Here is a 17,681-nt window from a genome sequence, read left to right as displayed (position 1 = left end):
GGCCGAATCAAGGTTGGAGCTCTTGGAATGTCTCCTAGAGCAATTTAGAAATGAGCTCCCTGGATACCTACTACCTCTAAGGTCTCCACTGGAGGAATCTGGGCCCAATGAAACAGGCCTAGGCCTCTGCCTCCTCAACTTCTTCTCTCATCTAGAGAACTGAAGAATGAACAGTATTCTCCAGAACTTTGCTGCAGGAAAGATTTAAAGCTCCATTATCTGCTTACCAGAAGCCCTGGGCAAGGACACTGGGAAGAGGCCTCTATCACACTTCTGCCTTCTTATTTGCAAAAGAATTATTCTAACTGGGGGATCCCTAGGTGGCTCAGTGGTTTAGCGCCTGCCTTTGGCCCAGGGCGCGATCCTCGGTCCCGGGATCAAGTCCCGCATGGGGCTCCCGGCATGGAGCCTACTTCTCCCTCCTCCTGTGTCTCTGCCTCTCTCTGTGTGTCTATCATGAATAAATAAATAAATCTTAAAAAGAATAATTATTCTAACTGGATATTTTACACCCAATCTGCAAGGGAGTTTGGAAAATGTTAAATGTAGTTTTTGTTGTTTGCTTTGTTTTTGTTGTTGCTTTTGTTTTTTGTTTTTTGCTTTCAATCTCTCCTAGAAAAAGGGTGGAATGGATAGATATTGAATGAGACAACTCATCTGACATCATAATAAAAACAAAAGTAATGCTCATTAAAATTATCTAATTAGAGGATAACTATTACAGGTTATTTAGAAACCATATCTAAATACAGATTTACACATACACATACCCATATGCTTATAGAAATGGTGAAATGCTAATATTATACTAGCGGGGATCACAATCCTATTTTCTGGTTTACATATTGCTTTTTTTCAGTTAACATATTGGTTTAGTTCACAACAGATTTAAATCTGAGAGCAAAGGGAGAGTTTATGTGAATTTAAAATAATCCCAGGCAATTTGACTCAGCTTTCCTCCTTCCTTTTTTTCTTAACCCATATTCTTTGAATGCTACCTTCACTGAAAATTATACATATATAATAAAATAAAAGTAAATACCCCCAAATATTTAAACTGATTGCTCCTAAGTGGTGAAATTATTGCTCGTTTTCATATTTCTTTCAACATTATGACACAAAAATATGTTTAATCACATTGTCTATATAGATAAAAATAGCTTTCATTAAATGCCGGGACACCTGCACCCCAATGTTTATAGCAGCAATGTCCATAATAGCCAAACTGTGGAAGGAGCCTCGGTGTCCATCGAAAGATGAATGGATAAAGAAGATGTGGTTTATGTGTACAATGGAATATTACTCAGCCATTAGAGACGACAAATACCCACCATTAGCTTCGACTTGGATGGAACTGGAGGGTCTTATGCTGAGTGAAATAAGTCAATTGGAGAAGGACAAACATTATATGGTCTCATTCATTTGGGGAATATAAAAATAGTGAAAGGGAATAAAGGGGAAAGGAGAAAAAATGAGTGGGAAATATCAGAAAGGGAGACAGACCATGAGAGACTCCTAACTCTGGGAAACGAACAAGGGGTGGTAGAAAGGGAGGTGGGCAGGGGGTGGGGGTGACTGGGTGACGGGCACTGAGGGGGCACTTGATGGGATGAGCACAGGGTGTTATTCTATATGTTGGCAAATTGAACACCAATAATAATAATAAAAAAAGAATAGCTTTCATTAAGCTTAAAACTTAATTCAGTAGATACCAAAGTTGTGTTCCAGCATTATACTATTTGCCTTTCCATTAGCAGTTAATAAAGCAAATACCCATTTCCTTAAACCTTTATTGCTCTGAAGTTTGTTCTTTTTAACTTTGTCATTTAATAAATAATTGTTTCTTATTAATATGCTTTATGCATTTAATTGATTGAAGGTGAGATTCACCTAAACTTCTCAGTGCATTGGTCATTTACAGTTATTTATTGAATCTCTTGCCCACTGCATAGTCTTTTGAAGTTTTTTCTTTTTTTTCTTATTGATTTTAGGAGAACTTATCTACTAAGGACCATGATTTCTTATGCTTTGATTATTATTATAATTATTTCATTTTTTGCATTCGGTTATGCTTGTGATATTTTAATAATATAATTTTAAAAAACTTTTTATGTGATCAGATCTATCAGCCTTATATGGTTGTATTTTCTGCTTCTTTTTTTATTTAAAGAAATCTTTCTCAACTCACTACCATATAAACAATGTTTAGTAAAGAAAATTACAAGAAAAGCCACAGAGTGAAAGAAAAATACTTGTAATATACCTAACATGAAAAGACCTGATATCAGACCATATGAAATATTCTTTTTTTAAAGATTATATTTATTTATTCATGAGAGATACAGAGAGAGAGGCAGAGACACAGGCAGAGGGAGAAGCAGGCTTCACACAAGAAACCTGATGTGGGACTCAATCCCAGACCCCCGGATCATGTCCTGAGCCAAAGGCAGATGTTCAACTACTGAGCCACCCAGGCATCCCGTATATGAAATATTCTTACAAATGATTACCTGGTAAATAAAAGATATGAAAGAATAGAAGATATTCAATTTCAGTAATTTCATTTTTAAGTATATACTTGTATTAGTCAGGGTTCTCCAGAGAAACAGAACTAGTAGGAGATATCTCTCTATATATAGAGGTAGATATAGATATATAAAGAAGATTTATTAAGAGAAATTGGCTCGCTCATGTGATTACGAATGCCAAGAAGTCCCATGATCCGCTGTCTGCAAACTAGAGATCCAGGAAAGCCAGTGGCATAATTCAGTCCAAGTCCGAAGGCCTGAAAATAGGAGCAGCCAATTGTGCAAATACTATTCAGGACCCCAGTGGATTAGCTGATGTCCAACTGATACAGTAGGGTGGGCAATTTACTTTACTAAATCCACAATTCAAATCCTAATCTCAACTAGAAACCTCTCACAGACACACCTGGAAATAATGTCTAATCTGTGCACCCTGTGGCCAGCCAAGTTGACACATAAAAATAACCATCCCAACACCTCAAAGAAATTCTTGCACATATGGGCTAAGAGATGTAACCAAAATAATCTTCAAACAAATGTCTTTGTAACAGCCCCAACTGGAAACAACTCAAACATCCTTTAGGAATAAAATGAATAGGTATTATGGTGCATTGATTCTCAAACCCTTGCATGTTAGAAAACTGTTATACTTTTACAAATCACTAACTACCCAAGGGCTTCCTTTATGTAAGTTATATCTTTCAATATTTATCATATCAGAAATTAAAATTGAAGATCTAAAAAATTATTTAAGATAATAAATCTATTGCATACACTCTTATAAATATCTTATTTTATGAAAAATAAGAATATTTCCACACAGAAAAGAAAAACTGGCATTGCTTTATACTTTTTTATTTTTTTAATTTAATTAATTAATTTATTTTTAAAGATTCATTTATTTATTTATGAAAGACATAGAGAGAGAGGCAGAGACACAGGAGGAGTGAGAAGCGGGCTCCATGCCAGGAGCCCGACGCGGGACTCGATCCCGGGATTCTAGGACCGCACCCTGGGCCAAAGGCAGGCGCTAAACTGCTGAGCATTCCCGCCTTATACTTTTTAAAAATGTAAATCTCTTTAACGACTGATTATTAGAAGATAGCTGGAAATTCTCATATCAGCTTCTACATTCAGTTGATGTAATATGTTGTTATATGGATTAAAGTATATGAAAAAAATACAGTTTCATACAGATGTATAACTGGAAAAGTGAGAAATTTTCTAAAAGGTGTTAAGACAATTGTGGTTATTCTATGTTGATACTACACCACAATTTGACAAGGGATGTCTTCTTAGAGGTAAACTGCAATGTGGAATCTGAAGCCATATTAATGAACTTTTTTTTTACTCTGTTACACTAAAAACTACTGACTTGCACTATACTTCGAATGAATCTTTTTCTCTTGTTGATTTTGTAACATCATGTAGGGTTATTTGGAAAATATAGTTTATTATGCAAACTCCCAAATATTTATACCTGTCCTCATACAGTATCCAAAAAAATACATTTAAAAAATACCACTATTGATCTCATTTTAAAAGTCAGTAAGTTCTGGGAATCTGTAAAGTTCATATTTTTTAAATTTCTAATTTTTAGTTTATAAACTACATATTAGTTATATCACTGGCAATAAATATATCCTCCCCTTTCCCTTGAAGTGTAAGCTCACTTTGTTCTTTTTTGAGAACATGTCTGTCAAATACTCAAATCTCAATAACCATATTTTTCTGCCAATAGTTCTTTTAAGTAAAAACATATTTCATGAAAAAGTGGCTAATTTAGCTAACAACTCGGACAACTGCAACAGTGTTTTTCTTTCATATTTTGGTATATGGAAGAGTGCTTCACATATTCCCATTTTAACATGCCAAATATTCTGAAAAGCATACTTGGGCTTTGCATTTAAAAAAACAGAACATAAAAAAAAAAAAACATTTAGGGGATCCTCAAGGATACTCTGTAATGAAACAGGGTTATTTTGCCTGTGAATGTGTGGCGGTGAAGAAAGCAATGGGGATTAAGACAGCTTGGTGTCCCTGCATTGACTATGTTAGGCACCAGCAATTTTACCCAACTGTGGCTTTGACACATCGATGCAAATGAGTCAGTGAAAACATTGAATTGCATCATATTTTTCTAATGAAAATAGTTCTGATCTCATGGACTCCCCGAAAGGGATTCGAGAACACTAAGTATCAGCAGACCACGTTTTGAAGACTACTCTTGTAGCACATTATTGTAATGGTATATTACTCAGCAATGAAAATGAGCAAACTAAAGATGTAGGTAACCATACAGACCAATCTTATACTTCCCATACCTTGTTTAAAAAAAAGAAGCAAGGGCAGCCCAGGTGGCTCAGGGTTTAGTGCTGCCTTCAGCCGGGGTTGTGATCCTAGAGACCCAGGATCAAGTTCTTTTTTTCTTTTTTTTTTTAATTTTTATTTATTTATGATAGTCAGAGAGAGAGAGAGAGAGAGAGAGAGAGAGAGAGAGAGAGGCAGAGACATAGGCAGAAGGAGAAGCAGGCTCCATGCACCGGGAGCCCGAAGTGGGATTCAATCCCTGGTCTCCAGGATCGCGCCCTGGGCCAAAGGCAGGCACCAAACCGCTGCGCCACCCAGGCCAGGATCAAGTTCTATGTGGGGCTCCCTTCATGGAGCCTGCTCCTCCCTCTGCCTGTGTCTCTGTCTCTTTCTCTCTCTCTCTGTTTCTCATGAATATATAAATAAGATATTTAAAAATAATAATAAAAAGTAAAAATAAAAAAAGAAGCAAGGGACAGTCCGGGTGGCTCAGGGGTTTAGCCTCGGCTTCAGCCCAGGGCATGATCCTGGGGTTCCAGGATCCAGTTCCACATCGGGCTCCCTGCATGGAGCCTGCTTTTCCCTCTGCCCGTGTCTCTGCCTCTCTCTTTCTCTGTGTTTCTCATGAATAAATAAAATCTTAAAAAAAAAAGCAAGATCCAAATAACACATAAGATTTTAGTCACATAAAGTTCTGGACAAGGAAAAGTAGACTCTTATTTTAGGGATGTATACATGTGGTTAAAGTATATATAGAAAAGCAAATTCATGATTATTGCAAAAGTCGTAATAGTGGTTACCTCTGGGGAAGTGATGAAGTTATGAATGGGAACAAGAATTCTGAAAGGCTATAAATGATCCATTTCAGAATCTGAGGAGGAGTTCCATGTGTATTCATTTGCTAATAAATCATTAAACTACCCATGAGATATATATATATATATATATATATATATATATATATATATATATATATATTAAGGAGGAGCCAAGAGGTCCCCAAGGGAGTAAGGAAGGAGAAATTTACTCTTTACTTCCCCCCTCTCCCCCACTTTCCTGATCCCTGGAGGGAAATGAGGGCTTTGGTTTCCCTTGGTCAAGGGGCCTACTGAGTGGAACCTGTCAGCTGCTCCTCTCTCTGCAGCTGGAAGTGCTGCCAGCTACAACAGTAAGGAGCAGTGGGAGCAGACAGACAGGTCCTCCTGGAAGACAGTTCCCTGCTCCTGGAGACTGGGGCCTCTGGCCCAAGAGAAAGCTCCAGGGCAAGAGGAATGGGCGGTTGTGGCTGCTGGTTTAAAGGTGGAACTTTCGGGCAGCCCAGGTGGCGCAGCGGTTTAGCGCCGCCTGCAGCTCGGGGTGTGATCCTGGAGACCTGGGATCGAGTCCCGCGCCCGGCTCCTTGCATGGAGCCTGCTTCTCCCTCTGGTGTCTGCCTCTCTCTCTCTCTCTCTCTCTCTCTCTCTGCATAAATAAATAAATCTTAAAAAAAAAAGGTGGAACTTTCTTGGAAGCTCCATCCCTCTGCTCCATCCTTGCCTCCCTAGCAAGCCTGCCCATCAGCCTCCTCAAGTGCACCCAGTGACCCCCTCCCTTGGGGTGACTCCTAATGAAGCACAACTCCCTACAGGGCCCCCAGCCCACAGGGGTGGCCATATCTGGGCAGTTCCCAGTCCTGCGGGCTCGGCTATCTGGGGAGCAGATTTTGGGTCTGGATATCCCTGGGGAGTGGGTCCTGGGCTTGGATCTTTCCCTAGGGGGCCATCTTACCCCTTCCTCTCTTCTCCTCCTCCTCCCCCATTGCTGTAAATATTTCAACAAAACGGAAAAGAAAAAAAAAAGACAAAAAAATTATAATTTTTAAATTATAATTATAGCATAAGTATATATATAATTTCATTTGCTTTCCTGTATATGCATCATATGTCAATTAAGTAACAAACCTGTTGAATGAACATTTATTCTAGTTTTTTTGTATTTATTTTCTAATCTTTGTTGGTATAGAGAAAGAGTCTAGCTTCCCTTTCTCAAATATTAGTAAGCTACCTCTTAAACAGTTTATTTTTTTATCTACTGATTTGAAAAGCTACACAAGGAATGTTTATGATCTTTATAGCCCTTCCCTTTTTCATAGCAATATCTAATACTGTATATGGAGTAAAATTTCATATAGTTAATGATAGTTACCTTATTTCGTGTTGATTTTTTTTGCCTGGAGAGTTATTGCTTAATTTGTTTTACCTATTACTCATTATGGGCCACTGCAGCCCAGGTATATTCCTGTTGTCTATTTCAAAGATAGCATAATGAGATCCCCTCAACCATATCTCTAAGTTTGCATGTCTGAAAAGTAGCTTACTTTTTAACCCTTCTCTAGTGAGAGGTTCTAAAGATCAAGAGAAGGCTGTCCTGCTTAAGAAAAGATCCAGTAGAAATTTGGTATTTGAGGTTTGACAATTTGCAAATAACCTGAAGGTTCAGACTATGCAGCAATTTGTAAATTAGCCAAGGCACAAATTTAGATGACAACATGCTGGGAAGTGTTACATAGGAGCATTACTTAGCTAATGAGAAAACATCAGGGACCACACAGCAACCTTAATGTGACATCATCAATGTGACTTAATTATCAGGAATGTATGTAGGAACATCTAATTTACTCTGCATTTTACTGAACAGCAGCTCTGAAAAGAATATACTCAGTTGGTGCTCATATGGAAAGATGATATAGGATACATAAAATCAAAACTTAATAGTTTAAAAGTATTTTAATGAAGTTTAAATTCATAAATATTAAAACTAAAAGATAGTATATAAAGATTGTTTTTGCTATGGATCTTTAATTCTTTGTTTTTTAAAGATTTCATTTATTTGTTTGAGAGAGAGAGAGAGAATACACAAGGGGGAGGGAGGGCAGAGGAAGAGGAGAAGCAGACTCTCTGCTGAGCAGGAAGTCTGACTTGGGGCTCAATTCCAGCATCCCAGGACCCCAGTATCATGACCTGAGCTGAAGGCAGACGCTTAACCAACTGAATCACCCAGGCACCCCTGGATTTTTAATTCTTATTAATTTTTTGTAAAGTCCACTTGGGCATTACTTCATTAGAAATGAGAAATTTTATTTCAGAGAAGAAAGCCAATGTATGTTCTTAATTATGAGAATTCTCAGGTGACATTAGTGGATTTAAATGCAGGCCTAGCCCCATGATTTTCACTCCCATTTAGTTACTGACACGTTTTGGAGGGTAGAGATTGGATCTTGTAATTTTTATTCCTGTTTACTTTTGAGCAGTAAGATATCTGGAATTTATTAGATTACACTAAACATTACCTGAGCTTCCGTTAAAATAACATAATATAAACAATTAGTATTTTCCCAGTTTTTACTGGTTTCTAAATATTGATGCCATCCATTAGCACATTTGTTGATGCATGCAGTCATGACAGCTTTTATTTAAAAGTAGTTTGTTTCTAATCAAATCAGAAAACATGTAAAGGCTCTTTGCAAACTTAGTGCAAAATAATATTATTAGTAATAGTATTTCTATATAATTCATACATATATGATTATTGCCAGGTTAGTTGACACAGGGCATGCTATGAAGAGATGCTTGATAATTAGGCCAGAACAAAGCAAATTATTGACTCCTACATAGGAGGTAGAATTTCTTGAGGACAAACAGAATAGAGGTAGGGAAGCAAGAATGTAGACAGAATGAATTGGAGAGCATTTGATTTAGGAATAAAGCTGTGAAAAGAATTCAATAATTAAATTTGAAAGGACTATGGGTATTCAGGAAGGGAATCATCAAAATATGAGGAAAATAAAAGATTTCAGAGATGTGCACTTTCTGTGAAGTCAGACATCGTGATTTTGTAGTGAGCTGGGTCATCACAGTTCTGTGATATTCACTAAAAACATTTTCTGGACATATAAAAAAATCCCTTTGCTAGTTTCTTTAACATTTCACTACCATCAGATCTCTCATATTCATGAAAGAGATCTATTTTAAGTAAGGAAAAAGGAGTGAATTAATCACCTGTTTTTAAAATTACACAATTTGAAAATAGTTTTTAACTAATTCCTGGGTAATATTTTGATACTAAAATTTCAGCTGATGCTGAGAGTAAAAACTCAGCTAGATCTTGTGAACCTTCAAGCCAGGGGAGAATTTCAATGTTCATAAATCAAAGTTTGAGAAAAAATAGTTAGTCCTTTAACGTCTGTTTCAAGCTTGAAGGTAATGAACCATTAGTTTTTCTAAATAAGAGAATATTCTCAGTATTTTAAATATATGTTAAACATGAGCTAGCACATTTTAATATTGATAAAGTAAGTAAATATTTCTGAAAACTTTTATACATTTGAATGTAAATTGAATAAAACTATATCAAATTTTATGTCATGTCATAAATCATGTGGAGCTCCACAGTATGAGGATATATTCTGATTTCTTGTTATATTTTAAAATATAAGAATAAAATCTGGTTAAGAGAAAATACTTTAACAGATATTACAATCTTCTCTTTTTTTATAAATTTATTTTTTTTCTGCAACCATTAATAAAAAATACTGATTCCTTTTATGTTATTGCCTAAATATAGCTATTCCAAATCTTACTAGGATAGATTGTAAATCTATGTGAAACCTGAAACTGAAAAATTGCTGACTTTCAACTTGGAGGTACTAAAGTTAATAGCTGTTTATCCTGCAGCTGACATAATGATGTGTTTCAGTATCAGAAATAAATATGAAGTTTCACAAGTCAGAAAGTGAATAGTAACCAGATTTGGCATGCATACCAATCTAGGCATATGAATAAAAGGTGAGGAACACAATTAAGTCATCCATAAGTGAAGTAGCCATATAACACTGATATTATCATATACAAATTTTCTTTCTTTCTAGGTGAGATAAAGAACCATTTTTACAATGATTCTGAATTAAATTGCTTGACTATTAGTATCTTTTAAGATATGGAAACTTCAAATTTAGAATAAAGACAACAATGAATATTTTTTCATAATTCAACATAAAGAAATGGGCCTTCTTGTGGTTTGTTACCTTTGCCTTCAACTACTTTTAAACATAAACAATTTAACTGTTCCCGAATTGCAATATCGTGTTTTAAGTTCTCATTCAAGCTATAGAGTAGAAAACATCTACATTCCTTTTATAATTCACTAATTCAGAGCTTTGAGACCCCTGTGTGCAATTTAACTGTATTCGCATAAGTTACTCTAACTTGGTTCCTACTGGTTAATAATTGTAGTGTGATTAAAAAACAAACAAACAAACCTAAAACCTTGGGGCACCTGGATGGCTCAGTCGGTTAAGTGTCTGGCTCTTGGTTTTGGCTCAGGTCATGATCTCAGGTTTGTGAGATGGAGCCCTGCATGGGGCTCCACGCTCAGCAGGGAGTCTGCTTCTTTGCTCTCTCCCTCTGCCCCTCCCCCGCTCATGTGCGCGCGCGCTCTCTCTCTCTCTCTCTCTCTCTCTCTCAAAAAAAAAATCTTTAAAAAACACTTATAATTCAAGTGTAAATATTCTAGATATGATAACAAAAGTTTTAAAATAGAATTCTATTTCAGAAGACAGCTCTTCATTTAAAAATGTTTGACAGACATCATTAAGTATATCTTAAAATTGGGTAGTTGGAATTGAAAATGAGATAATTTGTCAACGTAATACAAAACCGACCATGACTTAGGTCATCTTTGTAGGCAATGTGGTTTTAGGTCTTTTAGCTTTTTCTATTTTACTACTCTGCATTGCCTTTATCGTTTCTGACCATCAGGGAAAAAATTAACTATTAGAACTACTTGATTACTAACACTTTCAACAAAGTTTCCTTTATTTTTTGAGTGGCTGCCCCTCAAATCTCTCATCAATAAATCAGTGCTTGATTGCTCAGGACAAGTTACCTAACCTAGCTCCAAGACTTCCTTTCATTTAGCTTTCTATCAGGAATGTAACCCTGCTTTAACAAATCAGCAAATGCCCAGTACTGTTCTTGTTCACTTTGGTTTGTAAAAAGCTCTCACCTTGCACAGATCTTTGGAGCACCTGCCCATCCTTTGGATGCTGCCCAATTTATGACTCTCTGAATAAAGCTGATTGGATCTTTGAAATGTACCCAGTTGAATTCCATCCTTTATTACCACAGTTTAGTTAAATAAATCATTACTCCCTCAGCAACATGGCCCAGCTTTCAGTTACCATGGTCCCCTCACTATGAGTGATTTTGTGAAGCTCCTCCTCAATGCCAGCTCTTTAATCCACATACCATTACATGAAATAACATGGATTTCCTGCAATATCTTTGTTAGATCTCTACCTATCTGGTATCAGGTTTATACACAGACAGCAGAGTATGTGGTTGTGGTGCCTCTTTGTTTCTTAGTGATAAATCCACATGGCATTTTTATAAAAGTGAATATCATAAGAGGAAACTGGTCAAGAAAGATGAAAGAGGGAACAAGAAAATGAAAACTGTGCTAGAAGTCAAATTCAAGTCAAGTGTAAATGGAGTAAGAGAGACAGCTGACTGGGGATTATGGAACTAGCTACTATTCATGAGATTCTAGAGACGCAGCTAAAGAAACACAGCAAAGGCCAACTATTAAAGATTCAAGAAGTGGTTGTGACAAAAATAATTAAAATGTTCTAGACAAAAAGGCACTGGCTAGAACTTCACATTAAAGGAACTTTCACAGATATTTCATGACTTGAAAGCAAAAGATGAAATATTAAAGCTATTCTACCCTGGGAAACAGTATTAAAAATTGTCAGCATAAAACAAAAATGCTTTTTCTGTATAATGTTATGCATTCAGCAGAGGGCAAGTGTTATTGATCCTACTCCTATATATTTTCTTTTTACAAAGGAGTGAAACACTTAAATTTCAATGTTTCAATTTTTAAAATTACAGTGTATTAAGGAAATAACAGTTTTACTCTTTAAAAAAAATTTCCGGGATCCCTGGGTGGCGCAGCGGTTTGGCGCCTGCCTTTGGCCCAGGGCGCGATCCTGGAGACCCAGGATCGAATCCCACATCGGGCTCCCGGTGCATGGAGCCTGCTTCTCCCTCTGCCTGTGTCTCTGCCTCTCTCTCTCTCTCTCTCTGTGACTATCATAAATAGATTTTAAAAAAAATTAAAAAAAATTTCCTATACATTTATAGCTTATTGCAAGAGACTTCTTAATGTTTGGACAAAAGCTAATGTTAAGATTAATGGAACTAATATAATTTTTCTCACTGACTAAACTTGGTTATCACATTTTCAACTGGTATGATCATTTTCACTGCTCCACACTACTATTTAAAGTGAGGACTTCTTATATTTAAAGCGGGTGTTTTCAATGACAGTGAAATGATGTTTTATCTAACTGACAGTCTGTTCATATTGTGTAAACATAACACATAATAGCGATTAAGAGACAAAGACAATTTACACGAACAAAAATGTTATTTGTAGACAATTTCCTTCTAAAATATCAGACAGAATGACAGAAAGAAAACTCTAATTAAACACAATGCTGTGTTTGATGGAACTCTGCCAGCAAGATGGTATCATTTTATAAGTTGTGATCTGAAAGAGCATGATCAAGAAACAAAATACAAATACATGATTTTAAAAATCAAGCAATTTATAATGAAAATAAAATGATGCAGATTTAATGATACACTTAAGGAAAAGCATGATGAATAGATATCTGCATGGAGTAGATCTCAAAAATGTCTGTAATCGGAATTTTCTGACATGGTTAAATTGGTTTGCTTAGTCTGTTTTTACTGTGTGATTTTCCTTTATCTATAAGCAATATCAATATTGACAGTTCCCATGGTACCATTATAGCATTTACTCAACATTTTGTAGATGTGTGCACATAGATTAAAAGACAAAAGTCAGGTTTTAATTCCCTAGCTTCTAAGATTGCTTTGCCCCAGACTCCTTTTATGTCATAGAATTACCAAGCTCTGAGTTTTGCTCAGGTATTCACGTTTTTCCAGGCCTCTCCCTCCTTCTGAAGATTTCTTACACATTGTGACCACTCCTTTTTTTTTTTAATATTTTATTTATTTATTCATGAGAGACACAGAGAGAGGCAGAGACACAGGCAGAGGGAGAAGCAGGCTCCATGCAGGGAGCCCAATGCAGGACTCGATACTGGGACTCCAGAATCACCCCTGGAGCCAAAGGCAGATGCTCAACCGCTGAGCCACCCAGGTGTCCTGTGACCACTCCTTTATAAAATTAATTTCCTTTTCATGTAAACATTCAAAGTAGACTCTGGAAGTTTATGCACATCAACATTATAAAATTTATTGATTTTTATTGCAAGTTTTAAAGACTCAAATAATATTTTAAAATGCAACTAAAAGAATGTATACTGCTTTCTATCTGCCCTAAATCTGGAGGTTTTTAAAGAGACAGAAAAGAAAAGTTTGGCTTAATTGCCATTATGGGATGAGTGCCCTTGAAAGAGGAAGAGATCCCACAGCTCTTTGTCATGTGATAATACAACAAGAAGAGAGCCCACTGCAAGCCAGAAACAAGCTCTTACCAAGAACTCACCAGGCTGTCAGCCTCTGGAACTGTGAGGAAGTGTTTGCTGTTTAAGTCATCCAATATTTTGTTATTATAGCAACCCAAGATGACTAATATGTTTTCTTTCTTTCTTTCTTTCTTTCTTTCTTTCTTTCTTTCTCTCTCTCTCTCTCTCTCTTTCTTTCTTCTCTTCTCTCTTTCTTTCTTTCTTCTTCCTTCTTCTTTCCTTCTCTTCCTTCCTTCCTTCCTTCTTTCTTCTTTCTTTCTTTCTTTCTTTCTTTCTTTCTTTCTTTCTTTCTTTCTTTCTTTCTCTTTCTTTCTTTTCCCATTTGTCTTTGATAGCATTTTAGCCATTCTCTCTTTCTTCTTGGTATTTTGTAGATGATGATATGTATCTGGGTATAATTTTTTTATCTGTTTAATTACTTGGTGTGTTTTTGCAAAACACACATCTTTCTTTTTTTCTGGAGATCTTTTACTTGATTAGCTCTTCAAATGATGCTTTTCTGTTCTGGGAACTATTTATGTTGCAGCTTCTATCTTCTATATAATTTTAAATCCCTCTCTTTTCTTTTTTTTCCATATTTATCTTCTTACGGAAGTATGGGATAAATAAATACACATGGGTCTTAGCGAGGATAATTTTTCATATTTTCTTGTTTATTTTTATGGATGTGATTCTTCCCTTTATCTCTCTGAAGATTTTATATTTTTTTATTATTATTTTTTTCATAAATTAATTTTTATTGGTGTTCAATTTACCAACATACAGAATAACACCCAGTGCTCATCCCGGCAAGTGTCCCCCTCAGTGCCCGTCACCCATTCACCCCCACCCCCCGCCCTCCTCCCCTTCCACCACCCCTTCTGAAGATTTTAAATATACTTACTTCAAAGTTTTTAGCATTGTGCTTTTAAAAGTTTTTTATTTTGAAAAAATTGGCCTCTGTATTGCTGAGTTTTTGTCTTTCTTAGTGTTAGGGTTCCTCCAGTGATTTGTAATTTCCACATGAAAGTTTATCTTGATTGGAATATTCTTCTCTCTTTTTCTACTTGTCCCCTTTTTTTTCTAGAAGTCTTGTTGTTGCCTATAAACCAGAAAAAAAGTGTGAAATCTGATCTTTGGCTGGTTGGCGTGCTCTCCCCCAAACAATAGATCCAGTCACTTGGGGGGCATATGATTTCACTTAGGTCCTGTCTGAAGTATTTATTCTTTTTTTCTCCATCCACTGCAGCTAACAGCTTGATGGAGTTACAGGCCAGGGCAGTAGTTCCACATGTTTTCAGGTCTATGTCACATAAGAGGAGCTTTTCCTCAGCCTTCAGTTTCACTGGTAGAAAAGCCTGGCTTCTCTAGTTCACTAGTTATATGAACACTTGATCCCCACTACTCATTACCAAATTTGATGACTTATTTCTGGACTCAGAGTCCAACCAACCCTTGAGTCTCATCCTGGATTTCTCTTATTTTTTCATACATATATGAAAAACTGTATATATATATGTGTGTGTGTGTGTGTGTGTGTGTATGTAACACACGTGTATATTTATATGTGCATGTGTGTGTGTGTGTGGTTTGTTTAATTGTGTGTGTTAGCTCAGATTCTTAAGAAGCAGACATCAAAACAGGATTACTCCTGTAAGAAATGTATTATGACAACATCTGTGAGAAAAAATAGGGAGAAAGCAAGGAGAAGTTGTGTGAGGGATCCCAGAAAAGGATACAGAGAAGGAAGGGTGAATAGAAGAATCTCAGACTACTATGATGTTCTAAAGAAACTTCAACAAGGCAGCTGGTGCAAACATGAAGCCAACCTCGTATGTCAAGAGGAGTCCTGTTTTTCCCAGGAACAGCTACCTGGGTACTACTGCCATGCTTACTCACCACTGTAAGTAGCCCGTAAGAAGCATGGCCTTAGTGTGAACATTTGGATTTCAGAAGAGGAGTTCAGATCCCAGTCTGTTCTGATTGTTGTAGTCGGAGATCTGAGAGGTACATTCTTGTGGTTACCATACTTGTCGTTTTGTTTTAGGTGTATCTCTCTCTTTTAGGATTTTCTTTATTTATTTAAGAGAGAGAGAAAGAGAGTGAGCATGAGTAGAGGGAGGGGCAGAGGGAGAGGGAAAGGATCAGGCTTTCTGCTGATCTGGGAGCCCCATGAGGGGCTCAATTCCAGGACCCTGACATCATGACCTGAGCCAAAGTAGATGCCTAACTAACTGAGCCACCCAGGTGCCCTGTAGGTGTGTCTTTTTCACGAAACACAGGCAATAACTCCAATTCAAGACAGCAGACTGATTATATGTTGAAGTCCCCTCCTCCTGCACCAAATCTGTACAAATAACCCCAAACAGGAGGACAAATACATGACCATTCTCAAAAAGCAACTAAGAACTTTAAAGAGATCAAAATCTAAGAGAACTCCTTGAACAAAAGAAAACAGAATTCAGAGCCCAGAAAACATTTAACAGACTATTCCTACAAACAGTAGATGCGGCATCAATCATGTTCATCATCAATAATGGAGGAAAGAGGAGGGTACCTGGGGCAAGTTACTGGATAGGATCACTGGATAAAGCAGTAGCAATTTGTGTCTAGGCAGTGAACAGCCAATTTGGGACCTTGGATCAAAGAGGCAAGTAACTCCCCCTTGTGGCTGCCATAAAGATAGGATAAATGGGTTGTTACATTGAAAGAGATAGGGGCACCTGATGCAGGAAGAAGCAACTTCAAAGGCCATAAGAGAGGACCACTTTCTTTCTTCTTCAGTATGGGAAGCTTTCATAAATCTATTCAAACTTAAAAAGTTAATTTTAAGAGTGTCATATTGTGGTTATTCTAATATAAAGATTTTCTGTCATATACAATTTATCAAAGTATTTCAGGGTTTTTTGAGATTATTATGTTTTTAATTTTTTTTTAATTTTTTTAAATTTATTTATGATAGTCACAGAGAGAGAGAGAGAGAGAGGCAGAGACACAGGCAGAGGGAGAAGCAGGCCCCATGCACCGGGAGCCCGATGTGGGACTCGATCCCGGGTCTCCAGGATCGTGCCCTGGGCCAAAGGCAGGCGCCAAAGGCTGCGCCACCCAGGGATCCCTGTTTTTAAATTTTTTTTAAAGATTTATTTATTTGAGAGAGAAAGAGAGAGAGCACGAGCAGGGGGAGGGGCAGAGAGGGAGAATATCAAGCAGACACTCTCCTGAGAAGAGAGCCTGTCACAGGATTCGATCTCATGACCCTGAGATCATGACCTAAACCAAAATTTGGATCTTAAGTAATTGAGCCACCCAGGTGCCTCTTCATTCAAAAATTTTTATTGAATACCAACTCCAGGGCAGCCTGGGTGGCTCAGCGGTTTAGCGCCACCTTCAGCTCAGGGCGTGATCCTGGAGACCCAGGATCAAGTTCCAAGTCAGGTTCCTCGCGTGGAGCCTGCTTCTTCTCCCTCTGCCTGTGCCTCTGCTTCTCTCTCCCCCTCTCTCTCATGATTAAATAAATAAAATCTTTAAAAAAAAGAATACCAACTCCAATACATACTAAGCATAATGCCAAACTCTAATTAAATAGCAAATGAGCAAGGCATAGTCCCTGACTTTCTGGGTCTTATCTTTATAGTGCAGTATATTTCTAATTATAAAATAATGAATGCCTTTCCTTTTATGTACATGCTATTTTATAATTTTGTAAAGTTTGTAATTGTATTCGAAGAGGTTCTATTTGAAGAGGTTCTGTTGCATTCTTTTTCTTTTGGCTTTATCTAACATTATTTTAAAAATTTGAATATAAGGTTTTGATTTGCTTTGATATAGTATCTTCTGTTTTCTGCTGCATTATAGGAAAGAAATTGAGTAAAACAGGCATTCACACATAGGTATATTTGTGGTGTGTATTGTGTGTGTATATTCTATTTAAATTCTTTTTTTTAAAGATTTTATTTATTTATTAATGAGAGACACAGAGACACAGGCAGAGGGGGAAGCAGGCTCCATGCAGGGAGCCCGATGTGGGACTCGATCCCGGGACCCCAGGACAAGGCTCTGGGCCGAAGGCAGGCGCTAAACCGCTGAGCCACCCAGGGATCCCTATTTTCTATTTAAATTCTTTAGGTTTTATTATTCTCTTTGGATTTTTAGATGATTATACAATAAGTTAAACATTTTTTCCTTTCATTTTCCAATTGTTATACCTTATTAAATACTTCACAGTCTGTGGCATCGGCCAGAATTTTTAGAAAAACATTAAACTTAAAATAATTTATCATTAAATTATCTGACTTGTGGGATAGTTT

This window comes from Nyctereutes procyonoides, unplaced genomic scaffold, assembly GCF_905146905.1.
Source record: "Nyctereutes procyonoides isolate TBG_1078 unplaced genomic scaffold, NYPRO_anot_genome, whole genome shotgun sequence".
Lineage (NCBI taxonomy): Eukaryota > Metazoa > Chordata > Mammalia > Carnivora > Canidae > Nyctereutes > Nyctereutes procyonoides.
This window is presented reverse-complemented; position numbering follows the sequence as displayed.